General features: G+C 45.8%; 1 protein-coding gene across 3 annotated transcripts in view; it reads right to left on the bottom strand.

The window, feature by feature from the left end:
• Positions 1-10,300, bottom strand: part of RALGPS1 (Ral GEF with PH domain and SH3 binding motif 1) — a 574,444-nt gene extending 564,144 nt beyond the window's left edge. For all 3 annotated transcript variants that reach the window (XM_068249198.1, XM_068249199.1, XM_068249200.1), the window contains exon 1: positions 10,214-10,300. The gene's annotated coding sequence lies outside the window, so the exon portion shown is untranslated. The remainder of the gene's footprint in view (positions 1-10,213) is intronic.
• Positions 10,301-13,279: the final 2,979 nt, after the last annotated feature.

The following is a 13,279-nucleotide window of genomic DNA, read 5'->3' as shown; positions in this document are numbered from 1 at the left end:
GTGGCAAGATCTGAAAACTGCTGTTCACAAACGCTGTCCATCTAATCTGACTGAGCTGGAGCTGTTTTGTAAAGAAGAATGGGCAAGGATTTCAGTCTCTAGATGTGCAAAGCTGGTAGAGACATACCCTAAAAGACTGGCAGTTGTAATTGCAGGAAAAGGTGGTTCTACAAAGTATTGACTCAGGGGGCTGAATAATTACGCACACCCCACTTTGCAGTTATTTATTTGTAAAAAATGTTTGGAATCATGTATGATTTTCGTTCCACTTCACATGTACACCACTTTGTATTGGTCTTTCACGTGGAATTCCAATAAAATTGATGCATGTTTGTGGCAGTAATGTGACAAAATGTGGAAAACTTAAAGGGGGTAGAATACTTTTGCAAGCCACTGTACATGAGAACGCAGCCTATCCAATCACTAGAGACCAGTGACATCACTGACACCTCATATACATGAGAACGCAGCCTATCCAATCACTAGAGACCAGTGACATCATCGACACCTCATATACATGAGAACACAGCCTATCCAATCACTAGGGACCAGTGACATCACTGACACCTCATATACATGAGAACGCAGCCTATCCAATCACTAGAGACCAGTGACATCACTGACACCTCATATACATGAGAACGCAGCCTATCCAATCACTAGAGACCAGTGACATCACTGACACCTCATATACATGAGAACGCAGCATATCCAATCACTAGAGACCAGTGACATCACTGACACCTCATATACATGAGAACGCAGCCTATCCAATCACTAGAGACCAGTGACATCACTGACACCTCATATACATGAGAATGCAGCCTATCCAATCACTAGAGACCAGTGACATAACCGACGCCTCATATACATGAGAACGCAGCCTATCCAATCACTAGAGACCAGTGACATCACCAACACCTCATATACATGAGAACGCAGCCTATCCAATCACTAGAGACCAGTGACATCACTGACGCCTCATATACATGAGAACGCAGCCTATCCAATTACTAGAGACCAGTGACATCACTGACGCCTCATATACATGAGAACGCAGCCTATCCAATCACTAGAGACCAGTGACATCACTGACACCTCATATACATGAGAACGCAGCCTATCCAATCACTAGAGACCAGTGACATCACCGACACCTCATATACATGAGAATGCAGCCTATCCAATCACTAGAGACCAGTGACATCACTGACGCCTCATATACATGAGAACGCAGCCTATCCAATCACTAGAGACCAGTGACATCACTGACACCTCATATACATGAGAACGCAGCCTATCCAATCACTAGAGACCAGTGACATCACCGACACCTCATATACATGAGAACGCAGCCTATCCAATCACTAGAGACCAGTGACATCACTGACACCTCATATACATGAGAACGCAGCCTATCTAATCACTAGAGACCAGTGACATCACTGACCCCTCATATACATGAGAACACCACTTATCCAATCACTAGAGACCAGTGACATCACTGACCCCTCATATACATGAGAACGCAGCCTATCCAATCACTAGAGACCAGTGACATCACTGACACCTTATATACATGCGAACGCAGCCTATCCAATCACTAGAGACCAGTGACATCACCGACACCTCATATACATGGGAACACAGCCTATCCAATCACTAGAGACCAGTGACATCACTGACACCTCATACACATGAGAACGCAGCCTATCTAATCTCTAGAGACCAGTGACATCACTGACACCGCATATACATGAGAACGCAGCCTATCCAATCACTAGAGACCAGTGACATCACTGACACCTCATATACATGAGAACGCAGCCTATCCAATCACTAGAGACCAGTGACATCACTGACCCCTTATATACATGAGAACGCAGCCTATCCAATCACTAGAGACCAGTGACATCACTGACCCCTCATATACATGAGAACGCAGCCTATCCAATCACTAGAGACCGGTGACATCACTGATACCTCATATACATGAGAACGATGCCTATCCAATCACTAGAGACCAGTGACATCACCACACCTCATATACATGAGAACGCAGCCTATCCAATCACTAGAGACCGGTGAAATCACTGACGCCTCATATACATGAGGACGCAGCCTATCCAATCACTACAGACCAGTGACATCACTGACACCTCATATACATGAGAACACAGCCTATCCAATCAATAGAGAGACCAGTGACATCACTGACACCTCATATACATGAGAACACAGCCTATCCAATCACTAGAGACCAGTGACATCACTGACCCCTCATATACATGAGAACGCAGCCTATCCAATCACTAGAGACCAGTGACATCACTAACACCTCCTATCCAATCACTAGAGACCAGTGACATCACCGACACCTCATACACATGAGAACGCAGCCTATCCAATCACTAGAGACCAGTGACATCACTGACGCCTCATATACATGAGAACGCAGCCTATCCAATCACTAGAGACCAGTGACATCACTGACCCCCCATATACATGAGAACGCAGCCTATCCAATCACTAGAGACCAGTGACATCACTGACCCCTCATATACATGAGAACGCAGCTTATCCAATCACTAGAGACCAGTGACATCACCGACACCTCATATACATGAGAACGCAGCCTATCCAATCACTAGAGACCAGTGACATCACTGAGACCGCATATACATGAGAGCCCAGCTTATCCAATCACTAGAGACCAGTGACATCACCGACACCTCATATACATGAGAACGCAGCCTATCCAATCACTAGAGACCAGTGACATCACTGACGCCTCATATACATGAGAACGCAGCTTATCCAATCACCAGAGACCAGTGACATCACTGACACCTCATATACATGAGAACGCAGCCTATCCAATCACTAGAGACCAGTGACATCACTGACACCTCATATACATGAGAACGCAGCCTATCCAATCACTAGAGACCAGTGACATCACTGACCCCCCATATACATGAGAACGCAGCCTATCCAATCACTAGAGACCAGTGACATCACTGACCCCCCATATACATGAGAACGCAGCCTATCCAATCACTAGAGACCAGTGACATCACTGACCCCCCATATACATGAGAACGCAGCTTATCCAATCACTAGAGACCAGTGACATCACTGATCCCTAATATACATGAGAACGCAGCCTATCCAATCACTAGAGACCGGTGACATCACCGACACCTCATATACATGAGAACGCAGCTTATCCAATCACTAGAGACCAGTGACATCACTGACACCTCATATACATGAGAACACAGCCTATCCAATCACTAGAGACCGGTGACATCACTGACACCTCATATACATGAGAACGCAGCCAGTCCAATCACTAGAGACCAGTGACATCACTGACCCCTCATATACATGAGAACACAGCCTATCCAATCACTAGAGACCAGTGACATCACTGACACCTCATATACATGAGAACCCAGCTTATCCAATCACTAGAGACCAGTGACATCACCGACACCTCATTTACATGAGAACGCAGCTTATCCAATCACTAGAGACCAGTGACATCACTGACACCTCATATACATGAGAACCCAGCTTATCCAATCACTAGAGACCAGTGACATCACCGACACCTCATATACATGAGAACGCAGCCTTCTATATATTGTTTACTATATCCAGAGGTTTCCTATATTAGAGTTTAAACAATAAGGATTCTATTCCCGTATATAAAAATCGGACGTTTGTGTGTGTGTGTGTGTGTATGTATGTATCACTCAAAAGCGGCTTGAGCGATTTCAACAAAATTTGGTATGCAGATTCCTTACTACCTGGGATGATATGTTCTGGGGGTTTCGCGGCCCCCCTGCACACCTGGGCGGAGCTATAAACAGCTAATCAGATTTCATCCATTCATGTCAATGGAAAAATTGTAAAAGGCTGCCATTCTCACAGTAATCAAGCCAGAGTCCCTACACTTGGCACAGTTGATCACTTGGTAACCAAGGTTAAAAATTCAGGTGGTGTGGGAGGAGCATAAAACAGCCAATCAAATTTCAGCCATTCATTATACATGTGAAAATGTAAACTGCAGCCATTCTTAGGCCTGGAACCCACTGAAATCCGCAAACGCAAAACGCAACCGCTAGCGTTTTGTCTGAGCGGTTTGCAAGCGGATTCATGCGCGTTTTCGGTCGCGTTTTGCAACAGTGTATTTTTTTGCTCAGCGGTTGTGTAGCGTTTTGCGTTTCGCGTTTTTATCCTGATTGGTACTGTGAATTATTTTTAATTTTGTTACAGTGTGCTGAACCGCAAAACGCTAGCAAAACCGCTCAGTTTAGGTTTTGCTGAGCGTTTCTGCTAGCGTTTCAATACTTTACATTGAAGCACTAACGCTCCCAAAATGCTGCAGGTCCTGCGTTTGCGTTTCTGGGAAACGCAAATGCTCCTGTGGAAGTTGCCCCATCCATTAACATCAGCCCAGCGTTTTGGCAAAACGGTAGCGTATCGCAGCGCTGCCAAAATGCTCAATATAACGCTCTTGTGGGTTCCAGCCCTTACACTGTAAATGGCAGGGTTCTGAAACTTTGCGCAGTTGCTCACTCGGTGACTGGGATTAACATTCAGTAAAAGTGGGTGGAGCCTTCAACAGCTAATCAAAATTTGCCTATTGATTTTCAAGGGGAATATTAAAATTGCTGCCATTCTTATGCCTGGTAGACACCATGTAATTTCCCGTCAGATAGACTGAAAAAATGTTTCCGACAAGTCCGATCTGATTTCTGATTGACTTTGTATAGCAGTGATCAGAAAACCTATCAGAAAAACAATCAGAAATTAGATGGGATCTGTCCACCTGTACTTATGAGGGGAAATGTCAGGGTATGTACCAGGCATTTCACTGTTAGGGCCCTTCTCCGCTTGCGTTTATGATGCAAGGTCGATCGTGGCATTGCCTCCCGTCACCCCGCAGGTACTTCCGGCTGAATCCTGTACAACCGGATGCGGGGTCATGTGGCTTCTCGTCGGCGGCTCTGGGGAATCTGATGCATGCTGCAGAAAAGTGCAGCATGCTATCCATAATTTTCCCCCACGTCGCATTGCGTAGGTCAATTCGCGTCAATGGAAACTACTCCACTGACGTGAATTAGTTGCTATTAAGAAAAGGGGGTGGAGCCACAAACAGCCAATCAGATTTGTTTGATTGATAAAATGTTTCCATTCTCACATTATGGATGCCAGGAATCCCGGAGCTCACACACTTGGTCATTCAGTGACTGTGAGTCAAGGTTAGAAAAAGCAACAACCACCAAATACATACCCGAGCAACGCCGGGTCTTCAGTTAGTAGCAAGAGGGCACACATGGTCACATGACCATGTCCAGCCAATCACAGGCTGACAACCACATTTCAGCAGACTTCAGTTGGTGGAACAGCCAGACGTTTTGTACCAATCGATGCAGCAGAATCCTGGAGATTACCGCGCTCACTTCCAGCTACCTCCTTTGCTGATCAACAAGCTAATCAGAGATCATCGACTGATAAACAAAGTTTTCATTGACTATCGTTTAGCTCAACAACTTCTCAGCGATTTTAAAAACATTGTGTAATGTATGACCTGCTAAATGGACAACTGAAGTGTGAGAGATATGGAGGCTGCCATATTTATTTCCTTTTAAAGGACCACTAAAAAAAAAAATGTAAAAATTAGGATACATGTAAACATAACATATGCAAATAAACATGTTTTTTCCAGAGTAAAATTAGCCATAAATTACTTCTCTCCTGTGTTGCTGTCACTTACAGGAGGTAGTAGAAATCTGACAGAACTGACAGGTTTTGGTCTAGTTGATCTCTTCATGGGGGATTCTCAGTATGGCCTTTATTCTTTGTAAAGACACTCCCTGAAAATGATTTATATAAAGATGCTGGCCAGCCTCCCTGCTCACAGTACACTTTTTTAGAAATTGGACGGAGCAACTGCCATTCACTGAGTGCTTTTGAAAATAAATAAAACCTTGAGAATCCCCCATGAGGAGATGGGCTAGTCAAAGCCCTGTTGGTTTTGTCAAATTTCTACTACCTACTAAAAGTGACAGCAAGATGGGAAAAGAGTAATTTAAGGCTCATTTTACTCTGTAAGTAATGCACTTATTTGTATGTGTTTACATGTATTTTACATTTTACAATTTCTGTGATAGTGGTTGCCTGGCAGCCCTGCTGATCTATTTGGCTGCAGTTGCAGTAGTGTCTGAATAACACCCGAAACAAGCATGCAGCTAGTCTTGTCAAATTTTACAAAAAATGTCAGAAACACCTGATCTGTTGCATGCTTGTTCAGGGGTAATGGCTAAAAGTATTAGAGGCAGAGGATCAGCAGGATAGCCAGGCAACTGGTATAGCTTAAAAGGAAATAAACATGGCAGCCTCCATATTCCTCTGACTACAGTTGTCCTTTAATTCCAACCAATCTCATGCCTGAAGCTTTACTCTTACAAAACTCTCTGGCACAGAACCAAACACAGGGACAAACACAAGAACTAGTGTTGCCCAGTAGTTCTACCTCACCCTGAACAAGGTCCTACCACTAACTAGTTATACATGCTCAGGCCACTGAGACCGATTCAATGGCAAATCTATAAACCCCTAATATTAAATGAATATACAAAATATGGGACTACTGGCTGTCCAAGCAAGACATGACCCTCAGGAGGACTACACAAGTCTTACCAGGACCTTCAGAGAACTGGAGCCTCTGTCGGAGGTTCCTCATGCAAGTATGGCCCCTCATAACCGATTCCTTCATAGATGACCATCTGGCCTACTAGATCCCCACCATTCTCAGTCTCTTGGTTCACTACACAAGCCTAGGTAGTGGTCCTCATGCAAGTATGGCCCCTCATAACCGATTCCTTCATAGAATGACCATCTGGCCTACTAGATCCCCACCATTCTCAGTCTCTTGGTTCACTACACAAGCCTAGGAAGTGGTCCTCATGCAAGTATGGCCCCTCATAACCGATTCCTTCATAGAATGACCATCTGGCCTACTAGATCCCCACCATTCTCAGTCTCTTGGTCCACTACACAAGCCTAGGAAGTGGTCCTCATGCAAGTATGGCCCCTCATAACCGATTTCTTCATAGATGACCATCTGGCCTACTAGATCCCCACCATTCTCAGTCTCTTGGTTCACTACACAAGCCTAGGAGGCCTAAGTGGTCACCTAATTTCATAAAAGGTAGTGGAACGAGCACTGAACACTTCAAACATTTTGGGTTGCTATGGCCAGGCCAGACTAGTTTCCAGGAGATTTCTGATTGCTATGGCCTGGCCAGACCAGACTAGTTTCCAGGAGATTTATGATAGCTATGGCCAGACCAGACTAGTTACCAGATTTCTGATTGCTTTGGCCAGACCAGACTAGTTACCAGGAGATTTCTGATTGCTATGGCCAGACCAGACTAGTTACCAGGAGATTTCTGATTGCTATGGCCAGACCAGACTAGTTACCAGGAGATTTCTGATTGCTATGGCCAGACCAGACTAGTTACCAGGAGATTTCTGATTGCTATGGCCAGACCAGACTAGTTACCAGGATTTATGATTGCTGTAGCTAGACCAGACTAGTTACCAGGGGATTTCTGATTGCTATGGCTAGACCAGACTAGTTACCACAGAGATTTCTGATTGCTATGGCCAGACCAGGCTGGTTACCAGGAGATTTGATTGCTGTGGCTAGACCAGACTAGTTACCAGGGGATTTTTAATTGCTATGGCTAGACCAGTCTTACCAGGGGATTTCTGATTGCTATGGCTAGACCAGACTAGTTACCAGGGGATTTCTGATTGCTATGGCTAGACCAGACTAGTTACCAGGCGATTTCGGATTGCTATGGCTAGACCAGACTAGTTACCAGGAGATTTCTGATTGCTATGGCTAGACCAGACTAGTTACCCGGGGATTTCTGATTGCTATGGCTAGACCAGACTAGTTACAGGGTGATTTTTGACTAGTTGCAATACAAACATTTATAAAATGCTATATATGCCAGCAGAAGAGGAGATACAGCCAACATCCAATCACTGACCTACAATTATCTGCAGTTACTGCACAGTGACGCCGCCCTGCTGTCCATACACAGAACTGGAGTAAAGCAGTGTGTAGCAAGCACCCACGAAGGGAAAAAGGCGATGTGCTGGAACTTGCAGTGCCTCTGCACACTCAGACACTTCCACCGTCTCCTTCAATCAGTCAAGTCCGCACCATCAAATAGTACTTTAGCTCTTTTATTGGTTAAGAATCAGCATAACAGGCATTTTCAGCACAACATACACAGAACTGGAAACTACATACATATAAGTGGAACATATAGTACAGAATACATGTCCATGCGTCTAACACTAGACATGTACCAGAGCACAGTATGGCGTCAGTGGGGGACAACAATCCCAAATGACACGTACACTGTCAGACATATAATCCCAGGCCACAAGAAAGGTATGTGTGTATACACACACACACACACACACACACACACACACACACACACACACACACATACACACCACACTGTACATACACACACACACACCACACTGTACACACACACACACACACACACACACCACACTGTACACACACACACACCACACTGTACACACACACACCACACTGTACACACACACACTGTACACAAACACACACCACACTGTACACACATACACACTGTACACACATACACACACACACTGTACACACACACACACACTGTACACACACACACACGAGCTGGGTGTGGCCAGCATTGGGGAGGAGGGCCATTACGGGGAGTCCCCCTTACACAGCACACAAAATCTAATGAATATAATAGACATATATAATGTCACCTCAGGGACTGGCAGTATATATATATATGATATGTATGGAGGGGGGAGGGGACACAGCAGTGACATGGGGGATGGGGGTCCCCTATACACATATATAATGTCACCTCAGGGACTGGTTGTATATATATGTATGGGGGGAGGGGACACAGCAGTGACATGAGGGGTCCCCTATACACATATATAATGTCACCTCAGGGACTGTTTGGTTATATATATATATATATATATATATATATATATATATATATATATATATATATATATATATATGGGGGAGGGGACACAGCAGTGACATGAGGGGTCCCCTATACACATATATAATGTCACCTCAGGGACTGGTTGTATATATATATATATATGTATGGGGGGAGGGGACACAGCAGTGACATGAGGGGTCCCCTATACACATATATAATGTCACCTCAGGGACTGGTTGTATATATATAGATGTATGGGGGGAGGGGACACAGCAGTGATATGAGGGGTCCCCTATACACATATATAATGTCACCTCAGGGACTGGTTGTATATATATATATATAGATGTATGGGGGGTGGGGACACAGCTGTGACATGAGGGGTCCCCTATACACATATATAATGTCACCTCAGGGACTGGTTGTATATATATATATATATATATATATATATATATATATATATATATGAAGGGAGGGGACACAGCAGTGACATGAGGGGTCCCCTATACACATATATAATGTCACCTCAGGGACTGGCAGTATATATATGATATGTATGGAGGGGAGATGGGGACACAGCAGTGACATGGGGGATGGGGGTCCCCTTTACACATATATAATGTCACCTCAGGGACTGGTTGTATATATATATAGATGTATGGGGGGAGGGGACACAGCTGTGACATGAGGGGTCCCCTATACACATATATAATGTCACCTCAGGGACTGGTTGTATATATACATGTATGGGGGGAGGGGACACAGCAGTGACATGAGGGGTCCCCTATAAACATATATAATGTCACCTCAGGGACTGGTTGTATATATACATGTATGGGGGGAGGGGACACAGCAGTGACATGAGGGGTCCCCTATACACATATATAATGTCACCTCAGGGACTGGCAGTATATATATGATATGTATGGAGGGGGAGGGGACACAGCGGTGACATGGGGGATGGGGGTCCCCTATACACATATATAATGTCACCTCAGGGACTGGCAGTATATATATATGATATGTATGGAGGGGGAGGGGACACAGCGGTGACATGGGGGATGGGGGGTCTCCGCTATACACAGCACACAGTATTAGGGGGTCTCTCTGTATCTCTCCCCCGGGGGTCGCACACTCACCTCGGCTCCCCCCCATATCGGGCGGACATGGATCTTCCCACACATCACACAGCGCGAAGCCAGGAAGCGTCAGGTGCAGCGCTAACAGACAGCCCGGCCGACCAATCACCGCACGGCTCTCCTCCGCCTCAGCCAATCACCGGCCAGACATGCGGCCTGCAGGCGGGACTATGCAAATCGCAGTGTCTGGAGAAGTGCGCAGGTGTCGCCGCTCTCCTCACTGATGTCCCCTGACAGGGGGGTGGTGTCATGTGGGGGGCAGATGGAGGGACAATGTCACATGGGGAGGCAGTGTGACTATAGGGGCAGATATGGGGGAAGTGTGACTAGAGAGGCAGATAGGGGGGCAATGTGACTAGAGGGGCAGATAGGGGGGCAGTGTGACTAGAGGGGCAGATATGGGGGAAGTGTGACAAGAGGGGCAGATAGGGGGGGCAGTGTGACTAGAGGGGCAGATATGGAGGCAGTGTGACTAGAGGGGCAGATAGGGGGGAAGTGTGACTAGAGAGGCAGATAGGGGGGCAATGTGACTAGAGGGGCAGATAGGGGGGCAGTGTGACTAGAGGGGCAGATAGGGGGGCAATGTGACTAGAGGGGCAGATATGGAGGCGGTGTGGCTAGAGGGGCAGTGTGACTAGAGGGGCAGATAGGGGGGCAGTGTGACTAGAGAGGCAGATAGGGGGGCAATGTGACTAGAGAGGCAGATAGGGGGGCAATGTGACTAGGGGGGGCAGTGTGACCAGAGGGGCAGTTATGGGGGCAGTGTGACTAAAGGGGCAGATATGGGGGGCAGTGTGACTAGAGGGGCAGATATGGGGGCAGTGTGACTAGAGGGGCAGATATGGGGGCAGCGTGACCAGAGGGGCAGATATGGGAGGCAGTGTGACTAGAGAGGCAGATATGGGAGGCAGTGTGACTAGAGGGGCAGATATGGGAGGCAGTGTGACTAGAGGGGCAGATAGGGGGCAGTGTGACTAGAGGGGCAGATATAGGGCCCGTTTCCACTATCGCGAATCTGCATGCGTTTCCTGCATGCGGATTTGCACAGCCAATTCCTGAGCGTTTTTCTGTGCAGGATTTTTCTGCACGGCCGAGCCCTCAGAATTCGCCTGCGTGTGAAATGCATGCGAATCGCCGCTACTGTATTTAATAGGGAAATCGCCTGCGGCTTTGGTAGGCGAATTTCGCATGGAAATCAATGGAAAAGCATTGGTTAAATTCGCATACAGCGTTATTCATGTGAATTTTCATGTGAATTCGCACGAAAATTCGCATACACCCGCATGCGAAATTTAAAACCGCATGCGATTTTTTATCGCGGCGATTCGCACCACGCAAGTGGAAACAGGCCAATAGAGGCAGTGTGACTAGAGGGACAGATATGGGAGGCAGTGTGACTAGAGGGGCAGATATGGGGGCAGTGTGACTAGAGGGGCAGATATGGGAGGCAGTGTGACTAGAGGGGCAGATATGGGAGGCAGTGTGACTAGAGGGGCAGATATGGGAGGCAGTGTGACAGGACGGGCAGACAGGAGTTGGACAAAATAATGGAAACATTTTGGCATCATAATCTTTGAACGTTTTAAGGAATCAAAACTTGACATGTTAATTTTTTTTGTTTATTATTTTTGTTATTTGATATGTTTAATTAAAACAATTGTTTTTTTACAGATATTTAAACCAAAGTTGGTTATAATTTCTAAACATGGCAGATCTCTCAGACTTTCAAAGAGGCCAAATTGTTGGTGCTCGTATGACAGGCGCTACTGTAACAGAAGCTGCCCGAATGCTTGGCATCTCAAGAGGTACTGTCTCAAAAGTAATGACTGCCTTTGAAAGAGAAGGAAAAACGTCCTCAGCAAAGCACAGTTGTTGCCGAAAGTCGAAGTGGTCTGAGAGAGACCGTCGGACTCTAAATCAAATTGTTAGAAAAGCTCGCAAGACCACGGCTCCTAAAATCACTGCAGAGCTGAATGAACACCTACAGAACCCAGTTTCCACAAAACCTGTTCGTCGGGAGCTGCACAAATCTGGATTCCACGTAAGAACTGCAATTAGAAAACCTCTGCTCTCAAAGACAAATGTTTCAAAGCGTTTAGAGTGGTGTAGAAACCACCAGAATTGGTCCCTCAAGCAGTGGAAAAATGTGATTTTCTCTGACGAATCAGAGTTTACCTTATTTCCGGCCGAGTGTACGTTTGAGACAGCCGACAGAAGCATTTCATCCAGACTGCCTTCTCCCAACCGTAAAACATGGCGGGGGTTCTGTGATGATCTTGGGTGCTATTTTTGGAAATCCACCGGGCCAATGATTTCCCTTCATGGAAGAATTAACAGCCGAGACTATTTAGGAATTTTGGGCGACCAAGTTCATCCCATGGTTCAGGAACTGTTTCTGGTGAGGAATGCCATCTTTCAAGATGATAATGCCCCAATCCATACAGCTAGAATTGTTAGAGAATGGCACGAGGAACATTCTAATGAAGTTGAGCATCTCATCTGGCCACCACAATCCCCAGACTTCAACATTATTGAGCATTTATGGTCGTTATTAGAGATTCAAGTAAGAAGTCGATTTCCGCCGCCATCGTCTCTGAAAGAACTGGAGGGCGTTTTAACTAAACAATGGGCTAAAATTCCTTTGGAAACAATTCACAATTTGTATGAATCAATACCTCGGAGAATTGAGGCTGTAATTGCCGCAAAAGGTGGACCTACACCATATTAAAATATATTCTGTTGATTTTCAAGGTGTTTCCATTATTTTGTCCAACCCCTGTACATGCGCCTAATGATGGAGTCCTGAATGGAGCAGGGTGTAAATGAGAGGTTACTCACCCGAGTCTCAGCATTCCACTGATGAGATCTCCCTTCAGTCAGGGCCACCTCTAGTTGCTTAATACTGAGGGTACCTCTGGCTACATAATAACATGGGGCACCTGTAGCTGCCTATGACAGGTACTAAGGGAACTGAAAGGAAGAAGTGACAGCTGGGCCAGCCAGCACACTTACGGTGCGGTTCCACAGGTGTTTGTAACCAAACAAACAAAAACACAGAACATTTAT

Source organism: Hyperolius riggenbachi, chromosome 8 (assembly GCF_040937935.1).
Source record: "Hyperolius riggenbachi isolate aHypRig1 chromosome 8, aHypRig1.pri, whole genome shotgun sequence".
In the NCBI taxonomy this organism is placed as follows: Eukaryota; Metazoa; Chordata; class Amphibia; order Anura; family Hyperoliidae; genus Hyperolius; species Hyperolius riggenbachi.
This window is presented reverse-complemented; position numbering and strand designations above follow the sequence as displayed.